This window comes from Callithrix jacchus, chromosome 11, assembly GCF_049354715.1.
Source record: "Callithrix jacchus isolate 240 chromosome 11, calJac240_pri, whole genome shotgun sequence".
In the NCBI taxonomy this organism is placed as follows: Eukaryota; Metazoa; Chordata; class Mammalia; order Primates; family Cebidae; genus Callithrix; species Callithrix jacchus.
This window is the reverse complement of record NC_133512.1, coordinates 88,755,594-88,773,804: the sequence shown is the minus strand read 5'-3', so window position 1 is coordinate 88,773,804 and position 18,211 is coordinate 88,755,594. Positions and strand designations below refer to the sequence as shown.

General features: G+C 37.9%; 1 long non-coding RNA gene across 1 annotated transcript in view; it reads left to right on the top strand.

The window, feature by feature from the left end:
• The window catches only part of LOC118143721 (uncharacterized), an 89,967-nt gene that overhangs the window by 27,946 nt on the left and 43,810 nt on the right, over positions 1-18,211 (top strand). Inside the window, exon 2 of the long non-coding RNA XR_013523756.1 lies at positions 46-117. This is a non-coding gene — a long non-coding RNA (uncharacterized LOC118143721). The remainder of the gene's footprint in view (positions 1-45; positions 118-18,211) is intronic.

Genomic DNA, 18,211 nt, shown 5'->3' with positions numbered 1-18,211 from the left:
TTTTTTTCTTTCCTCCCCCATTTTTTCTGATTTGGAATACTGAAGCTGGACAGCTTACATTTTGGAAGAAAATAACAGCAACCCATTTATAAGCCATTTTCATACCTGCGATCTGAGGTATGGACTTCAGGGTAATATGTACTTCACTAATTTTCCAGGATTGCTGTCTCTTTTTTGTTTGTGACTTTCTCCTTTTGTTCATTTGTTTTCTTTCTCTCTTCCTCACTCTATTTTTTCTTTGTGGGAGTAAGATTACAACATGGTAAAAACGAGCTTTCCTAACATGTGACCTATTTATCGAGGAATAAATTGCCTTAGCCACAAGATATCAGAGAAAACTTGAGACCAGAGACTCATTTTCTTCTAAAATGCTTTCTCCAAAAGACCTCTTTTTAAAAAGGAGGGAGAGAAACGTGAAAGGAAAATAAATACTTAGGACCCCAACTCACTATGCCAAAAGGAAAAAATTAAGCTGAATGCTGAGTCATGTAAGAAACTGTCCTTCCTTTTGTTTCTACACAGATAGCTATAGACAAAAAGTTAAATATCTTCATACATAGTAAAAGTCTGAAACAGAGTGAGTTCACTCATGAATTGGAGTTTTTGTAAGATCAGCTCAAGTGAAGCAAAGAGACTGGGAGTTGAAAGTATTTCAAAGGGGGAGCTATGTGATGATGGGATTTGTATTGAACAAGATAGGAAATAATGCAGGAGGGGACTGATGGATAAGAAAGTGGTGAGATGAAAGGATTGAATGTCTCTCCATCATTGAGGAACTATGTAGTTGCATGGAGTACTTGCATCAATCTCCTGAATGCACAGGAAGTTGTAGAGGAAAGTTGGATGTTATTTCAATTCTTTGAAAGAGTTGCTACTTTTTAAGAGATGAAAACATCCAAGGTATGACATAGAATGGATGACTGAAGTGAAGAAAAATGAAAATGTCATTGGAATATGGAAGTAAAGAAACTGAGAAGCTGAGAGTTTTTGCATCATCCAGTCAGGTATGGAAATTGCCGAGAATAAAGGAAGCAAATTGGTTTGAATGGAAGATCTTTTGCCAGGAACAAAAGACTTCAGTGAATGAGGAGGTTTGACTAGGAGGTTGCCAGAAGATAGTGAGAAGGACTAAGAAATGGTGGGATATCCACATGACATAAACATCAAAAGAACAGTTATTTTTGCAGGAGGGAAGGAGTAAGATAATTTGGAAGTAGCAATGGGAGGGGGCAAGGAATGCTCTAATCCTGGCCCTGACATTGCCTCAAGGATCAGGTAGGTTTCAACTAAGGTAAGGCAATGAGGCATGGGAAAATGTGAGAGAAAGGGGACTGCTGAACACAAATTAGAGTCACATGTGATACTAGAAGGGTTTATTTGGGGAGGGGAAGAAGTGGAGAGGATAACAGTTTGTGGATTATGAGTTTATGAGAAAAAGAAGGACTTCAGTTGGAACACCTGCAGATTAGTGAGGTACACAAGTATGTGAAGTATGATGGGCTTGAACCTGGCAGTCTCACCTTGTCATCTTCTTGGTGTTGTATGCAGCCTAAGGCATTAAATTATGGCGCAGCCTCAGGACTAATAATTATTCTCTCAACAGCTGAGAGTCCTACAGTCATTTGCCATAATTAGATACATTACCTTGGAGAAAGTACTAAACCCTTCAAAACTCTTTTCTTCATCTATACAATGAGGAACTAATCTAAATAATTTCTTAAGCTTTTTTAGACATGTCAAAGATCTGACAGTGAAAAAGTGAGGTCATATGACTGGTAAGTTTGCAGTCTTAAAAATAAATATTCATCTTTCAAATCAATTATGTATAAGGAGCTAATATTAGGAAGAAAGAAATATCTGAGTGTGTATGCATCTGCTACATTTGGCTTCAAAGTATGTTGAGGATCTCAACAAAATGGATAAGTGACAGAACAATTCAGCATATTTTAGAGATGTGGTTATGCCTTCCTATAAAGCAAATAGATTTTGTAACTCATAAATATGAATTAATAATAGACATGATCTTTCAAATTCTAAATAGTAAAGTCAAAATTGAATTGCCAAACTAATCTCTCACCTTCCTTCCATTCTTTGTACCCCTATCCAATCTGTATTATTAATTAACTGTATTATTGTTTTTCTAACAGTAGGAGAATGCATAAATGAGAAACTTGAAAGCATACAATCATAAGTGGTGAAGGCATTGAGTTAATGAGATGTTCATTCAATCAATAATGAAGATGCTTCTTCACAATTAACGTTTTATATTTAGACTGATTTTGGATTAACCTTCTTGGTTGAACCGACGGATCAGTTCAGTCAATGCTGTAACTACACTAATAGCTTACTGCACAAAACTGGCTATTTCAGTCCAAATAGTGGAACAACTTTGGGGTGAATCCAACAATGAATCCTATTATTGGAGGAGCTTTTCTTTAGGTCTTCTTATTTCTGAGTTATGTGTCTTGGCAGGTGTTTTGTTAAATGGTTTAGATTCTTCAGGTAGAGAGGTGTCTCGGGGAAAAAGCAGGAAAGACTGAGCTTGATTAGGGAAGGATATTGTATAAAATCAAAAGGGGATATTGCAGATATTACATCAGCATATATTCACTCATTTGAAAGCCTGATACAGGTGAATTAATTTCACTCAATTAGGCAAAGAGTTAAAAATTGGAATATATCAGTAGTAGAAAAACATATCTACACATACATGAAAGGAGGTCTGAAGTTTCTTTATCTTATTGACAGTGAATGTAATTTTGTATTTGAAAAATATGGCATGTTAGCTTATTTCATCCCAGCTATTGTGCCTGTACTTGGGTAGTTAGAATAAAGTAATCTGCATTCACATCACAGCCCTGCAATCTAGGGCTGTAATGTGAATAAATGTTACAAACAATAAATACATGGATATTCTGTAGGCATAGATCATTTAAAAAGCCAACACATAGAATTCTTCCTAACACAGCTTAAAAGTACAAGTTGAGCACATACTATGTATTAGGATATTTGCAAGTGCAGAGATGCAAAGGTGCTTATTACATGATCTCTGACGCCAAAGAGATGCTAGTCTTATAGCCAAAAATATGTATGGGATAATTGGATTTCTTAAAGCACTATAATTAAAGGTGATAAATGTTATTATAGATTTATTTATTTCAAAGTATAATGGGAACATAGGGACTATTACAATGAATTTAGACTGAGACTTATCTTTAACTGTGGATAACATGGCAATATACAATTCACAGAAAGATTTTCAAAAACTAATTAACTTTAATTTTTACTTCGAATCTAGTGCTTCTAAACCAGGAAATACTTTGCCTCCCAGAGGATGCTTGGCGATGTCCGGAGCTATTTCTGTTGACACAATTAGGGTAAGGGTACCCCTGGCATCCAGTAGGTAGAGGTCTGGGATGTTGCTAAACAGCCTACAATGCACAGGACATGCTTCAACAATTTAAAAAAAGTATCTGGTCCAAAATTTCATAGTGTCAGGATATTATAAATATAGGGAAATGTATTGAAAGGTTTCAAACTGGACAAGAGGACATCAGTAAAATTTCAGTGTTGCAGAATGAGTTAAGATTGGACCATGAAAATGGAAGTTTTTGTCCCAAGATCAGGAGCAGATGAGATCTAGTGGTTGGAAATAAAGACTGGAAATGACACCTTGGATTAAGGATATTTGGGCAAGCCCACATAACAGCACTGGAATATGCAATAATTACAGCTGGGACAATGAAAGGTTGATTTTTGTTTTGGCAAATAAGGGCTAGAGAGTGTGAAGCAGTGGCCAGAGTCAATTCTGTGGGGATATGTAGAAAAGAGCTTGGATTTTAGCTTGGGCCTATACTAGCTGAGCAACTCATTTTGCCTTCTAGGTTTTCCTTCCTTTAAGGTGGGGAAACTTGTTTTTGTTTGTTTGTTTGTTTTTTTGTTTTTTTTTTTTTGGTTTTTTTTTTTTTTTGAGATGGAGTTCCGCTCTTGTTACCCAGGCTGGAGTGCAATGGCACGATCTCGGCTCACCGCAATCTCCACCTCCTGGGCTCAGGCAATTCTCCTGCCTCAGCCTCCTGAGTAGCTGGGATTACAGGCATGCGCCACCATGCTCAGCTAATATTTTGTATTTTTAGTAGAGACGGGGTTTCACCATGTTGACCAGGATGGTCTCAATCTGTTGACCCTGTGATCCACCTGCCTCGGCCTCCCAAAGTGCTGGGATTACAGGCTTGAGCCACCGTGCCCGGCCAAGACCATTTTTTATACATTTAAGGATTGTTCTATGATACTATTCTAGTTGAAGAATAACTTGAATTCATTTTGTTATGTGATTTTTAAAAATAGTATGTTTAATCATCTATCAGTTATCTGAGCAGCCTCAGGATAACATAAACCCATAGGACTTTTCCAAATTCTAGTTTATCTAGGTTGCTCCTGCAATGTTTCTTATGACACCAACTCAGTAAACTCAATAAGCTCTTTTTTTCCTGCCTTCTAACCTCTAACCACAATACCCTAAACTGTCATTTAAACTCTAGAACTTTTTCCTTCTTTTCCAAGCTGTGCCAGTTTAATAACAATGGCCTTAGCTAAATCATGAAATCTTTGTAGGTCTTATTCTTCAGCTGAAAGCACCTATTTTGTAGTATTTTGTTGAGGATTAAATGAGTTGATTGAATACATTCATACACAAGAGCATGTCACACTAGTAAGCACTCTCTGAGTTCCTGTTGCTGTTATTGTGGTGATTGCATGGTGGGATTCAACTTTGCCTGTACCAAAGTCTGTGTCTCCTCCTATCTGCACCAGTTGAGAATTGACATAAGAAGGGAGCAGTACAGGATGACACTGAGACAATATGGTTAGAATTGGAGCTCGAAGTCTCTGGGTCTGCCTTCAGGGTGGGCACTTGAGACGGCACGACCAGCCAAAAGCTATGCAAAGTACAGGACTCCCCTCTTTGAATCCAGTTATTATCTTTACATTTTAAAAATTAAAGTTAAAAGTGTTTCTGTTGCCACTGTAGAAGCAGAGTGTTTTTCTTTCCTGCAGAAGGTTATAATTCCTCTACTTTCCTTTGGCTGAGGAAAAGTTGAGAATGAACCAATTTGACATCCGTGTTAACCTGACATCACTACCCTATTTAGCAATTGTGTATGAGCTAAGTCTCATCATAGAAATATATGTAACAGAATAAAGTATTCTAGAAAGGTAGCACTCATGTTTGCTCTTTCATTTTGATGTTAAATCTGAATATCCGTTATTAACTCCTGGTGGAATAGGGCAAGTGGAAGCAGGCCTCGTGAGCCTCAGCACCTGCAGTTGGGGTCCTGCAGCCCTGCCAGCAATAGAAGTGAGTAGGCACACACAAGTGAGCAGCTCCACCAGGGATGGGTTTGTGAAATAAATTAGGACACAAAGTAAACCAGAGGTCCAGCTATTTTACTCTGCTTGTATGTTTTTGTATATACATTTTAATTATCTTCTCTGGCAGCCTCTAGCCATGCTGAGCTGCCTCTCTGAGCAGTCCAGGTTTTCTCTGAGATGCTAATTATTGTTTTGTTTTCATAGGTTTCTTTTTGGTGTGTTGTCACCAAGTTTTGAGTGGTCTGCCCTATTCTGTTTTCTCATAAGCTGGTAATTTTACTAAGCAGTTTGTTTTGAGCAGCACACATATTTTATTATGTAATATAAACCTGCACATACACACACAGTTATTTCTCTGACATAAACTGTAGCATATCAAGAGAATTTGGAGAATAGGGGCCTTCCTATTTTGTCTTAAGCTTCTTGGGTCCAAAGGTAGGGCTGACCTAGTAGGTCTTTTTACCATATGGAGGCCAGAAGTAACAAAGAATTCTGATTCTTTTTAATTTACAAGGAAAAGGACATAAGAGAAAGTGAAAGATGTACAAGGAAGGCCATGCCTGAACTCTGAACTGTAACATCATGATTAGGAATGTGGACGCTGTAGTCCAGTTTTCTGAGTTCAAATCCTGGCTCCTCTACTGATTAGCTCTGTGACCTTAGAAAGTAAGCCCCATCTCCCTACTGGAAAAATAGAACTGGTATTGTGAGTACTCATCTTCTAGACTTATGCTATAAAAATTTAGAGAGATAACCCATGAAGGGACCATAAAGGATTGTCCCAAGAAGATATGTTCACATCCTAATTTTCAGAACCTCGAAATGTTATTGGAAAAAAGGTCTTTGCAGGTGTAATTATGTTGAGAAAAGGTAGCCATCCTGAATTATCTGGGTAGGGCCTACATTTTAATAAATGAGTGTCCTAAGAAGTTTGAGTCAGAGGAATATTAGACAAAAGAGGAAGAGAGTTCTGACTGTGGAGTCAGAGATTGGGGTGTTGCCACCACAAGTAAAGGAATTGTAACAGCCACCAGAAGCTGGAGGAGGCTAAGAATTGATTCTCCACTAGAGCTTCTAGAGGGAGTGCAGCCTTGCAGAAACCTTGATCTCAAACTTCTGGCCTACAAAACTGTAAAAGAATAAATGTCTAGTTTTAAGCCACAAAGTTTGTGGCAGTTTGTCACAACAGCCACAGGAAACTAATGCACCATAGAGAAACATGTAAAGTCACTGGCAAAGAGGACATAATCAATAAATATTAGGTATTACTATTACTACCCCTGATCAATTGAGAAATGTGGCCTTATGGATACTTACTTCTCCCTAGTCTACTCAATCAGTTAAGTCACTCCTCTTTGCATGTGGAGTTGCTAGTAATTGAGAATTGCTAAGAATGGAAGATGCTTCCTTGGCACTTCTGAGAGAGGGCAGAAATGTTTGTCAGAGTTGCCAATGCTTTAGAGAAAGGAAATGATGCAAATCCCTAATTTTGAGCCAAGGCTGAAGCATGCATTGCACAGATAATGAAGGTTCTATTTATAACAGACTTGTATAGATTTATCCACCCAGAGAAACCAGAGAGTTGGACTATAAATCCCACATGTGTGCAAATATATTTTGTGCAGTGTAGCCAGTGTCAAGACTTCCTGGAGCTACAAACAGAAGCATTGTCTTGGCAGGGGTTGACACAACAGCTTGTTTACTGAAAGCTGCTTCTGCAAGTTTCCTTTTGGAGAGGGAATGTACACATTATGTAGGATGGCCATGCCTGTGCCTTCCAGTTAGTCTGGACTGCCCTGGCATTCTCTGGATGTACTAGCACTCCAACTGGAGTAGCATTTGTCATTCTCAAAAATGTTCCAGGCTAGGTGATAAACTATATGCTTACTTTAACATGGAGACACATTATATTCCACCTGCCAAGAAATAAGATCAAAAATCACAAGAAAATGTTTCTTTCCAGATGTGTTAAGCAATTTTGTAGCAGTATCCCTAAATGTGAAAGAGGTGAGGATGGTGGGTTGATCTGTATCTCTGGAAGAGATTTTTTCCCATGATGGCTAGAGAATTAGAAGGCCTAAAAGGTGACATATAGGGAAATGGATGATATAAAATTCAGAACTTTAGCAGGCAATTAATATCAAAAGCTCTCAACATTTTGGAGACCTTCATGTCAGATTTCCAATAGGTTAAAATCCAGGATAGGACTTTTGGAGAATGCAGATGATGCTCCAGGTCTACCCAGCTTAAAAAGCCATACTCCTTGGTGATGTTGTGTGGCTATGCCCTGCCAGAGTGCTATCTCCTGAAGACCAGGGCACTCCACATCCACCTGGCTTGAGCCCACCTGGGGGGCAAAGGTGGTAGGTGAATCTGCAGGATTTCTGACTGTTTCCCGCAGGGGCTGGAGTCAGCCAGTGGATCAGATGTCTCCATCTGGAGGCAGCGAAATGACTGCCCACTTTCTGAAATTTTGTGGTATGTTTGAGATGGCAGAGTATAAGGGTAGGAAGAAGGCAGATGATTATTTGATATTGGAGAAGTGTTCTTTCATGGGGAATGTCCTTCTCTCAGTGGAGGAAATAAAACCAACAGGAGATAGGGAATAAGGAGGAAACTGTTAACAGAATTATCATTATGACCTGGACCCAAATTTCATAAAGTATCCCTTGAGGGCCTCTAATGTTATCAGGATAACATTGTTTGCTCTCTAGGGATAAAGAAAAGCGAATGGAAAAGCCTAGTCCAGTTATTTCCCTGTAATTCTGCTTATTCCAGAATTTAGGGGACTGATGGGATTTGGGAACAGGGTAATTAATAGAGGTAAAGAGGAAACATAGATCATTCATCTGAACATGGGAAAAAGATACCAAATATGTAAATAATATAAATACTAATACTAATATTATTGGAAGATATGCAGATAATAAAATTATATGAACATGCATGGGAAGAATACATATCTGCTATGGGAAAATAGCTATCCCCAGAAGAAAAAGAAGAAACAAAGATGGGTAATCATGGGTATTTTAGTTGTCTCTATCACTATTCTCTTAAAGTTATATTAAAAGTGACTGTTTGAAAAGAAGTAGCAGGAACCTGACTTCTACCATAGCACTTCCAGGGGGTCATCTTGGAACCCCATGACCCCTGGCTCCTCATAAGAGTAAGGACTGAACAGTGTATTATTGGGTATGAAGTTGCTTTTCCCTCCTGGCACACAATTGCTAAGGTTTTCCTAAAATCCAATCATTATATATTTTGGATACCATGGATTTAAAGTCATGGATTTTCTTATAAGGGGGATGGTGTGAGGGTTGAATAGGTAACTTTTCAGTAAATCTATGACCCATATATAAAGAGTGGCTGGGAAGAGTCCACACTGAGCAGGGAGTGGAATATGTTGGGGAGATTCAAATAAAGCATGATGGGTTTATTTGGTTAAATAAACTAACCCAGTTTTAACCACTGGTGATATAAAGCAAACCTCCATGGTTAGAACTGGGTAAGGGTACATGGAAAGGGTTTTGTGTAGTATAATAAAGACTCTCCTCTGTTCACACTCCCTCAGACCAGAGGTTCTCAGAATGTGGTCACCAACTAATAGCATCACCACCACCTGGGAACCTGTTAGACATGTTAGTTTCCACCACTCTGAGCATGGTGCCATTAGTCTACTTTAACAAACTATTTAGATTATTCTGAGACACATTAAAGTTTACTAATGAGTTCTCTAGACTGTTTGTTGATCATAATGAAAACAAATATTAAAAATCACTACTACCATAATACCACCACCAATCCAAACCAACCAAAAAGAAAAGGGAAAATAGAGGATGTCAAAAAAGACCTAAGTAGATTAAAGTCCTAAAACTAGTAATTAAAATAAACGATTAGAAACCTTAACAGGAAAGCAGACCAAATGAAATATAATGGTTTACAATAATAGACTTAGCAACCTGACAAGAGAAAGAAAAAGATTAGATAACAATAAAATTTAATTAATTCAAGAAAGTAAGTGAAAGTTAAAAATCAGAAAAAGGGAAAATAAGTGAAATGTCTTATAAAATTTAAACATCTGACCCATATGGCACTTCTTGCATACCAGGCACTGTTCTGAGAAGGGTATGTCTTCTGTCTCATTTAATCCTCCCGAAAACCCTATGAGTTAGGTCCTATTTGCCATCTTCATTTTATTGCTAGGAAGGAAAGGCAAAGAGTAGAAACTTTGCTGAAAAATCAAACAACTGGTAGGTAAAGTGAAGAGCAGAAATCCAACTAGCAGAGCAAAAAAAAAGTAAACAAACCATTATCTATTAAGAGAGGTCATATTAAAAATAGAAATAAAGCCCATGAAATTAATGAGTTTAAAATATAAAGTCGAATTAGGCTATGCAAAATATGCAGGTGGGGCAGGAAACAGGAGAAACAAAGAATGAGATCTCTAATGGGCTGTGAAGACGGGTGTGCCTTTCCAGGGTCAAGGCAAAGGCCTTACTGTTCCTGGCAGAGAAGTGAGGGGTGGAGAGATTGTCAGACCCTCACACCTTCCCTTTCATTTAACTCCCTCTCACGTTCAGCTCTACACAAGTCAGATGCAGATTTTCTTAGATTAACAAGAGATCTACAGTACAAATACCATACCTGTTACAGTGATAGGACTTCATTTTATTCTTTTTTACCAAACGTAGAAAACCTTTGGTTTTTCCTGGCTAATTAGGAGTCAGTTGGCTTTGAATAAATTGAAGAATTTATTTTGATTTGTTTTCACCGAATCTTGTATATGATGGTTTCAAAGTTTTTGAGGACCTAAATTTTCCACAAACTATCCAGTAGCAATGAGAACCCAGAGGCCATTACTATAACTACTGCTACTATTTGGGGTTAAGGACAATTAAAATGGCCTTTTTATTTTTAATTTTGTTAAGTTTTTGCCCTCCTACTCTTATTATGACTCTAAAATCAGGAGGTGATACTAAGATATTCCAAGAACAAGGACAAAATATCAGTGCAGTTCACACTCCCGCAGTCTCCCACTCTCAAAGGTGAAGAGAGAAGAATGAGAGCTTCAGCTTGCTGTTTTCAGATGCGTCCTGGGTGCAGGCCGAGGATAAACTGCCTAAAGCTGTGGCTAATAAGAAATAGTTGGCATAAAAGCCAGTAGGAGGTTTCTTTGTTTCTTCTCTTTGGGGAGAGATCCAGAAGGGAGGGAATTCTTTCCTAACCTAGAGGATCAAAGCTGGGTAAAATGCTTAATCAAACTGGAGGCAATACTGAAAAGGTAGCCACTTTTCTGGATTGAAAAACAGATACTCAGCACTACTTTTGAAAGGAAATGTTTAGAATTGAGTCGGTGTGCTCTTCTGCTAAAAGGGAAAAAAGAAATGTTGGGAATAATAAAACTGAAAGGGGCAATAAATTGGGCAATATTAATATACTTTTAGTTCACTAACATAATTCAGAGTGGGTATGTTTTAATTAAAAATATTTTAAATAAGTAATATATGCATATAATACCAAAATTTAAAACCACCAGCAAATACACTGTTAAAATGAATTTTCTCTTTTACTCCTCCTGTTCTTTGGTTTTCTAGTTTTTCCCAACTAAGAAGGGTACCAAATAAATACTGTTAAATTTAAAGATTTTTAAATGTTTTAGATTGTCAATTATTTTATATTTTATTTTTATTCTTAGTAGGGGGTACACTATAAGTTGCCTTTTGGTAAATGTCCTATACTTTTAGCCTATGCTTTATTTGGCAGATGCCAACAAATAAACGAAACCTTTCTACTGCGTTCAGTAAGCACTGTAGGACCAATATGTTCATGTATGTACTTTTTACTGATATGTACCTTTACATTGAAATAGATGCTGTAGATTTTGGGATAGGCAGTGGGTGAAATCTGCAATTGTCTTCTGCTATTAAATAAAGTTTGACAAGGAGATTTTTAATCAAATATATTGGAGGATGCCATAAAACCAGTCTTAAGAAAAATAAAATGAGAGTGAGAATAATAATAATGATGACCATTATTTATCCAGCACCTATTGTGTCCTGGATCTTTTAATGCATTACTTCAAACATTAGGCTCAAATACACATAGCAACTCTGAAAGATAACCATTAGCGTGGCTATTAAAAGATTCAGACATACACAAAGCCTTGCAGTTAGTGACATCCAGAGTTCAAACCTAGGTAATTCCATTTCCAAAATCTGTGTACTTTCTCTTATACACTGTTGCTTCTCACACTGGTTCATGCAACTTCTTTTTTTGTTTGTTTAGATTTTAGTTGACAAATAAAAATTGTATAAGTTTGTCATATACAGCATATTTTTTGAAATATGTATACATTGTGGAATGGCTAAATTGAACTAATGAATATATGTATTATCAACATATTTTGCAGGGGGGTAAGAACACTTGGCTCAGTGTGGTGGCTCATGCCTGTAATCCCAGCACTTTTGGAGGCTGAGGATGGCTCAGGAGTTCAAGACCAGCCTAGGCAGCATGTCAAAAGCCCATCTCTACAAAAAAATGTAAAATCAGCTGGGCAGGTGGTGTATGTGTATTAGTAGTTCCAGCTACTTGGCAGGCTGAGGTGGGAGGATGACGTGAGCCCGGGAGGTCAATGCTTCAGTTAGCTGAGATTGCACCAATGCACTCCAGCATGGAAGACAGAGTAAGACCTGTCTTTAAAAATTTTTTTTTAAATAAAAATACTTAAATTTACTCTTAGCAATTTTGAAGAATATAATACGTTGTTATTAACTCTAATCACGATGTTTTAAAATAGGTCTCTTTAAATTATTTCTTCTATTGAATTGAATTTTGAATTTTGTATCCTTTGACTAATATCTCCCCAGCTGCTCCCATTCCCTGGTAGCCACCATTCTACTCTTCAATGAGATCAACTTCTTTTAGATTCCACATGTCAGTGCGATCATATGGTATTTGTCTTTCTGTGCTGGCCTGTTTCACTCAACATAATGTCCTCCAGTTTCATTCAGGTTGGTGTAGATAACCAGACTTACCCCCGTTTAAAGATTGAATACATTTTCTTCATTCATTTGTTGATGGACATTTAGGTTAATTGAATAAGTCAGCTATTGTGAATAATGCTGTAATGGACATGGGAGTGCACCAATCTCTTTAACATCCTGATTTCATTTCCTTTGGATATACCCCATAGTGGGATTTCTGGGTCATATTGTGGCTGGATCATATGGTAGCTCGACTATACTTTTATGAAGAACATTTATGCTAATTTTTATACTGGCTATGCTAACTTACATACTTTTTTTTTTAATCAGCTCTTCAATCACTCTTTTTAGTCACGTAGAACATACTTTTTTTGTATTGTACTTTAGGTTCTGGGGTATATGTACAGATCATGCAGGATTGTTGCATAGGTACACCCATGGCAATCTGGTATGCTGCCTCCATCCCCCCTGTCACCTACATCTGGCATTCCCCCCCATGTCATCCCTCCCGGATCTCCCCACCTTCCCCTGTTCCTCCCTTGGCACCCCCCAACAGAACTTAGTGTGTGATGCTCCCCTCCCTGTGTCCATGTGTTCTCATTGTTCAACACCTGCCTATGAGTGAGAACATTCGGTGTTGGATTTTCTGTTCTTGTGTCAGTTTGCTGAGAATGATGGTTTCCAGATTCATCCATGTCCCTACAAAGGACACGAACTCATAGTTTTTAATGGCTGCATAGTATTCCATGGTGTATATGTGCCACATTTTACTTGTTCAGTCTATTGTCCGTGGGCATTTGAGTTGGTTACAGGTCTTTGCTATTGTAAACAGTACCACTATGAACATATGTGTGCATGTGTCTTTATAATAGAATGATTTGTAATTCTTTGGGTATATACCCAGTAATGGGATTGCTGAGAAAATTGAATTTCTATTTCTCGGTCCTTGAGGAAACACCACACTGTATTCCACAATGGTTGAACTAGTTTACACTCCCACCAACAGTGTAAAAGTGTTCCTATTACTCCATATCCTCTCCAGCATCTGTTGTCTCCAGATTTTTTTATGATTGTCATTCTAACTGGTGTGAGATGGTATCTCAGTGTGGTTTTGATTTGCATTTCTCTAACAATCAGTGATGATGAGCATTTTCTCATATGTTTGTTGGCCTCATATATGTTTTCTTTTAAGAAGTGTCTGTTCATATGCTTCTCCCACTTTTGAATGGGTTTGTTTGTTTTTTTTCTTGTAAATCTGTTTTAGTTCTTTGTAGATTCTGGATATTAGCCCTTTGTCAGATGGGTAGATTATAAAAATGTTTTCCCATTCTGTTGGTTGCCAATTCACTCTAATGACTGTTTCTTTTGCTGTGCAGAAGCTCTGGAGTTTGATTAGGTCCCATTTGTCTATTTTGGCTTTTGTTGCCAATGCTTTTGGTGTTTTATTGACTATACCTATGTCCCAAATGGTTTTGCCTAGGTTTTCTTCTGGGGTTTTTATGGTGTTAGGTTTTATGTTTAAGTCTTTAATCCATCTGGAGTTAATTTTAGTGTAAGGTGTCAGGAAGGGGTCCAGTTTCTGCTTTCTTTACACTGCTAGCCAGTTTTCCCAATAACATTTATTAAACAGGGAATTCTTTCCCCATTGCTTGCTTTTGTCAGGTTTGTCAAAGATCAGATAGTTGTAAATGTGTGGCGTTGCCTCCAAGGCCTTTGTTCTGTTGCATTGGTCTATATCTTTGTTTTGGTACCAGTACCATGCTGTTTTGATTATTGTAGCTTAGTAGTGTAGTTTGAAATCAGGTAGTGTGATGCCTCCAGGTTTGTTCTTTTTGCTTAGGATTGTCTTGGCTATGCAGGCTCTTTTTTGGTTCCATGTGATGTTTAAGGTGGGTTTTTTTTCTCGATTTCTGTGAAAAAGGTCATAGGTAGCTTGATGGGCATAGTCTTGAATCTATAAATTACTTTGGGCAATATGGCCATTTTCATGACATTGATTCTTCCTTACCATGAGCATGAAATGTTTCTCCATTTGTTTGTGTCCTCTCTTATTTCCTTGAGCAGTGGTTTGTAGTTCTCCCTGAAGGGATCCTTTACATCCTTTGTTTGCTGTTCCTACGTATTTTATTCTCTTTGTAGCAATTGTGAATGGGAGTTCACTCATGATTTGGCTCTCTGTTAGTTGGTTATTGGTGTATAGAAATGCTTGTGATTTCTGCACATTGATTTTGTGTCATGAGACTTTGCTGAAGTTGCTTATTAGTTTAAGGAGATTTTGGGCTGAGATGATAGGATCTTCTAAATATAAAATCATGTCATCTACTAATAGAGACAGTTTGACTTCCTCTTTTCCTAATTGAATGTGCTTTATTTTTTTTCTAGCCTGATTGCTCTGGCTAGAACTTCCAATATTATATTGAATAGGAGTAGTGACAGCGGGCATCCTTGTCTAGTGCTGAATTTCAAAGGGAATGCTTCCAGTTTTTGCCCATTCAGTGTGATATTGGCTGTAGGTTTGTCATAAGTAGCTTTTATTATTTTGAGATATGTTCCTTTGATACCTAGTTTATTGAGAGTGTTTAGCATAAAGTGCTGTTGAATTTTGTTGAAGGCCTCCCCTGCATCTATTTAGATAATCATGTGGTTTTTGTCTTCGGTTCTGTTTATGTGGTGGATGTTTATATACTCGCATATGTTGAACCAGCCTTGCATCCCCAGAATGAAGCCTACTTGATCATGATGGATAAGATTTTTGATGTGCTGTTGCAATTGGTTTGCCAGTATTTTATTGAAGATTTTTGCATCTATGTTCATCATGGATATTGGCCTGACGTTTTCTTTTTTGGTTGAGTCTCTGCCGGGTTTTGGTATCAGGATGATGGTGGTCTCATGAAATGATTTGGGAAGGATTCTCTCTTTTTGGATTGTTTGGAATAGTTTCAGAAGGAGTGGTACCAGCTCCTCTTTGTACATCAGGTAGAATTCAGCTATGAACTCATCTGGTCCTGGACTTTTTTCGTTGGTAGGCAGTTGATTGCTGCATCAACTTCAGCCCTTGTTATTGGTCTATTCAGGGTTTCAACTTCTTCCTGGTTTAGGCTGGGAGGGTGCAAGTGTCCAGGAATTTATCCATTTCTTCCAGGTTTACTGGTTTATGTGCATAGAGTTGTTTGTAGTAATCTCTGATTGTAGTTTGTATTTCTGTGGAGTCAGTGGTGATATCCCCTTTATCTTTTTTTTTTTTTTTTTGCATCTATTTGATTCTTCTCCCTTTTCTTTTTTATTAATCTGGCTAGTGGTCTGTCTATTTTGTTGATCTAAAAAAACCAGCTCCTGGATTTCTTGATTTTTTTGAAAGATTTTTTGTAATCTATCTCCTTCAGTTCTGCTCTGATCTTAGTTATTTATTGTCTTCTGCCAGCTTTTGAGTTTTTATTATCTTGCTCCTCTAGCTCTTTCAATTTTGACAATAGGGTGTCAATTTTAGATCTTTCCTCGCTTCTCTGGTGGGTATTTATTGGTATAAATTTCCCTCTAGACACTGCTTTAAATGTGTCCCAGAGATTCTGGTATGTTGTGTCTTCGTCCTCCTTGGTTTCAAAAAACATCGTTATTTCTGCCTTCATTTCGTTGTTTATCCAGTCAACATTCAGGAGTCAGTTGTTCAGTTTCCATGAAGTTGTATAGTTCTGAGTTACTTTCTTAATTCTGAGTTCTAATTTAATTGCACTGTGGTCTGAGAGACTTATGATTTCTGTTCTTTTGCATTTGCTGAGGAGTGATTTACTTCCAATTATGTGGCCAATATTAAAGTAGGTGTGATGTGGTGCTGAGAATAATGTATATTCTGTGGATTTGGGGTGGAGATTTCTGTAGATGTCTATTAGGTCTGCTTGGTCCAAATCTGAGTTCACGTCCTGGATATCTTTGTTAATTGTCTATCTCATTGATCTGTCTAATATTGACAGTATAGGGTTAAAGTCTCCCACTATTATTTTATAGGAGTCTAAGTCTTTTAGTAGGTCATTAAGAACTTGCCTTATGTACCTGAGTGCTACTGTATTGGGTGCGTATATATTTGTGATTAGCTCTTCTTGATGCATTAATCCTTTTACCATTATGTAATGCCGCTTATTTGTCCCTTTTGGTCTTTGTTGGTTTAAAGTCCATTTTTTCAGAGACTACGATTGCCACTCTTGCTTTTTTCTGCTCTTCATTGCTTGAAAATCTTCCTCCATCCCTTTAATTTGAGCCTATGTGTATCCTTGCACATGAGATGGGTTTCCTGAATACAGCACACCAATGGATTTTGACTTTTTATCCAGTTTGCCAGGCTGTATCTTTTGTTTGGGGCATTTGCTCCATTTACATTTAAGGTTAATATTGTTATGTGTGAATTTGATCCTGCCATTTTGTTGCTAGCTGGATATTTTGCCCATTAGTTGACACATTTTCTTCATTGTGTCAATGGTCTTTACCATTTGGTACATATTTGGAGTGGCTGGTACTGGTTGTTCCTTTCCTTGTTTAGTGCTTCTTTCAGGGGCTCTTGTAAGGTAGGCCTGGTGGTGACAAAATCTCTCAGCAATTGCTTGTCCATAAAGGATTTTATTTCTCCTTTGCTTGTAAAGCTTAGTTTGGCTGGATATCAAATTCTAGGTTGAAAGTTCTTTTTTTTAAGGATGTTAAATATTGGCCCTGATACTCTTTGGCTTGTAGGGTTTCTTCGGAGAGGTCCACTGTGAGTCTGATGGGCTTCCCTCTGTGGATGACCTGACCTTTCTCTCTGGCTTCTCTTAGCATTTTTTCCTTCATTTCAACCCTGGTGACTCTGACGATTATGTGCCTTGGGGTTGCTCTTCTTGAGGAATATCTTTATGGTGTTCTCTGTATTTCCTGGACTTGAATGTTGGCCTGCCTTGCTAGGTTGGGGAAGTTTTCCTGGGTAATATCCTGTATCCTGAAGAGTGTTTTCCAGCTTGGATTCATTCTCTCCATCACATTCAAGTACATCTATCAAACATAGATTAGGTCTTTTCACATAATCCCATATTTCTTGGAGGCTTTGTTCATTTTTTTTCACTCTTTTTTTCTCTAATCTTGCCTTCTTGTTTTATTTCGTTGAGTTGATATTCAATCTCTGATAGCCTTACTTCTGCTTGGTCGATTCGGCTATTGAAACTTATGTATGCTTTGCAAAGTTCTCATGCTGTGTTTTTCAGCTTTATCAAGTCATTTATTTTCGTCTTTAAGCTGTTTATTCTAGTTAACATCTCATCTAACAGTTTTTCAATGTTCTTAGTTTCTTTGCATTGGGTTAGCACATGTTCTTTTATCTCTGAGAAGTTTATTACTCACCTTCTGAAGCCTGTTTCTGTCAATTCATCAGATTCATTCACCATCCATCTTTGATCCCTAGCTGATGATGAGTTGTGATCCCTTGGAGGAGGAGAGGAATTCTGGTTTTTGGTGTTTTCATCCTTTTTGCACTGGTTTCTTCTTATCTTAATGGCTTTATCTACCTGTGGTCTTTGTATTTGGTGACTTTCAGATGGGGTCTCTGAGTGGACATCCTTTTTGTTGATGTTGAAGCTACTTCTTTCTGCTTCTCAGTTTTCCTTCTAAGTCAGGCCCCTCTGCTGCAGGACTGTGGGAGGTCCACTCCAGAACCTGTTTGCCTGGGGATCACCCACAGGGGCTGCAGAATAGCAAGTGTTGCTTCTAGTTTCTTCCTCTGCTATCCTTGTCCCAGAAGGGTACCCATCAGATGTTGGCCTGAACTCTATTTTATGAGATGTCTCTTCATGTATATGGTCAGGGAGTTGCTTGAGGAGATAGTTTGTCCTTTGTAGGAGCTC